General features: G+C 27.0%; 3 non-coding genes across 3 annotated transcripts in view; all 3 read left to right on the plus strand.

Annotated features, from left to right (window-relative positions):
* Window positions 1-232, plus strand: part of LOC128870924 (small subunit ribosomal RNA) — a 1,991-nt gene extending 1,759 nt beyond the window's left edge. Inside the window, exon 1 of the ribosomal RNA XR_008455611.1 lies at window positions 1-232. This exon is cut by the window's left edge and continues 1,759 nt beyond it. This is a non-coding gene — a ribosomal RNA (small subunit ribosomal RNA).
* A 566-nt stretch (window positions 233-798) lies between these two features.
* LOC128870946 (5.8S ribosomal RNA) lies at window positions 799-979 on the plus strand. Its single transcript, XR_008455626.1, has one exon. It is a non-coding gene; the product is annotated as a 5.8S ribosomal RNA (ribosomal RNA).
* A 438-nt stretch (window positions 980-1,417) lies between these two features.
* Window positions 1,418-2,500, plus strand: part of LOC128870932 (large subunit ribosomal RNA) — a 3,992-nt gene continuing 2,909 nt past the window's right edge. The window contains exon 1 of the ribosomal RNA XR_008455619.1: window positions 1,418-2,500. This exon is cut by the window's right edge and continues 2,909 nt beyond it. This is a non-coding gene — a ribosomal RNA (large subunit ribosomal RNA).

Raw genomic sequence — 2,500 nt, forward strand, 5'->3', positions numbered from 1 at the left:
TTGGAATTCCCAGTAAGTGCGAGTTATTAACTCGCATTGATTAAGTCCCTGCCCTTTGTACACACCGCCCGTCGCTACTACCGATTGAATTATTTAGTGAGGTCTCCGGACGTGATCACTGTGACGCCTCGTGTGTCACGGTTGTTTCGCAAAAGTTGACCGAACTTGATTATTTAGAGGAAGTAAAAGTCGTAACAAGGTTTCCGTAGGTGAACCTGCGGAAGGATCATTATTGTGTTCCATATCCGTAAGAAAAACAAACAATGCCAAAACAAATAAAAACAAAAACAAACAAAAGAAAAAAAGAAAAAAAAGAAAAATTTATAATTATTTTGAATCCATATTCTTTTTATTCTTTTTCATTCAATTTGTTATCCATCAATTATATCATATTAAATATAATATGATGGTACATTTTGTAATGTTTTTTCTTATTTTTTCTTTTAAAAACCTTTAAACATGAAAATAGAAAGTTGTACTTATTATTCATTTGATTGAATGATAAGTTAATTTGTTCACAATAACAAAAGTGGTATATATTTATTATTATATTTATATATAAATAAAATGATTAAAAAAATACAAAATAATCAAACATAATAAATACCACCACAGTATTATTGTTGAACTAAGACATTCGCAACTTAATAAAAATGTTTAGAGTTAAATATATTTGATATATATTATTGAAAGAAAATCAATTTATATTTTATTATTATTATTATTTAATTTTACTCTTTCAATTAATATATGCAAAAAAAAATTGACATTTGTTATAAATAAAAATAAATAAAAAAATACTCTAAGCGGTGGATCACTTGGCTCATGGGTCGATGAAGAACGCAGCAAACTGTGCGTCATCGTGTGAACTGCAGGACACATGAACATCGACATTTTGAACGCATATCGCAGTCCATGCTGTTATGTACATTAAATTAAATTTTAAAGTACTGCTTGGACTACATATGGTTGAGGGTTGTAAGACTATGCTAAATAAGTTGCTTATTCTTTTATAAAAATAATTGAATTTAAGCAAATGTGTATATTATTGGATTTTAAATAATTCATAATATTAATAGCAAAAAAATAAAGATATATAATGAATTTTTTATTTATTAATATATTCTTAAAAAAAAAAAATCCTCTCAAATAAAATGAAATAAAAAAAATTTTGAATCTAAGTATTCTCTTTAAAAAATTTTCATATTATTTATATATATATAAAATATTAATTTATATATGTAATTAAAGGAGGAATGTCTAGCATAAAAATTAATTTTTTTTATTCTAGAATTGCCTCATTTTACATAATTATTATTTATAATATATATTTATATAAAAGGAAAAAAGAAAAATAGAGATGAAAAGATGATATAATTATTTATTAAATTGTGAGAAGATAAAAAATATTTTAAAACAACCTCAACTCATATGGGATTACCCCCTGAATTTAAGCATATTAATGAGGGGAGGAAAAGAAACTAACAAGGATTTTCTTAGTAGCGGCGAGCGAAAAGAAAATAGTTCAGCACTAAGTCACTTTGTCTATATGTCAAATGTGAGATGCAGTGTATGGAATATCTTAATATCTAGTATGAGAAATTAACGATTTAAGTCCTTCTTAAATGAGGCCATTTACCCATAGAGGGTGCCAGGCCCGTATAACGTTAATGATTACTAGAAAGATATTTCCAAAGAGTCGTGTTGCTTGATAGTGCAGCACTAAGTGGGTGGTAAACTCCATCTAAAACTAAATATAACCATGAGACCGATAGTAAACAAGTACCGTGAGGGAAAGTTGAAAAGAACTCTGAATAGAGAGTTAAATAGTACGTGAAACTGCTTAGAGGTTAAGCCCGATGAACCTGAATATCCATTATGAAAAATTCATCATTAAATAATTAAAAATAATGTGCATTTTTTTCATATAAGGACATTGTAATCTATTAACATAATAAAGTATTTATCAAAAGATCATTGGTGATATTAAGTTTATTTAAATTAATTTGCTTTTTAAGCATATTAACATAGAATAAATACTAATGATTTGATAAAGTGTTGATAGATTTTATTATATATAATGCTAAAATTCATTTTTTGAATTTTACAAAAAATTTAATATCTATGATATTAATATTTATTTGTATGCATTTATATGATTAACAATGCGAAAGATTCAGGATACCTTCGGGACCCGTCTTGAAACACGGACCAAGGAGTCTAACATATGTGCAAGTCATTGAGTTATATTAAACTTAATGGCATAATTAACTTAACTTAAAAATATAATGGGATTAATTTTTAGTCTATTTTCTTAAATAGTCAATTAATTCAATCCCGGGGCGTTCCATATAGTTATGTATAATGATAATTTATTATTATTTATACCTCTAACTGGAGCGTACCTTGAGCATATATGTTGTGACCCGAAAGATGGTGAACTATACTTGATCAGGTTGAAGTCAGGGGAAACCCTGATGGAAGACCGAAACAGTTCTGA

Source organism: Anastrepha ludens, unplaced genomic scaffold (genome assembly GCF_028408465.1).
Source record: "Anastrepha ludens isolate Willacy unplaced genomic scaffold, idAnaLude1.1 ptg000055l, whole genome shotgun sequence".
Lineage (NCBI taxonomy): Eukaryota > Metazoa > Arthropoda > Insecta > Diptera > Tephritidae > Anastrepha > Anastrepha ludens.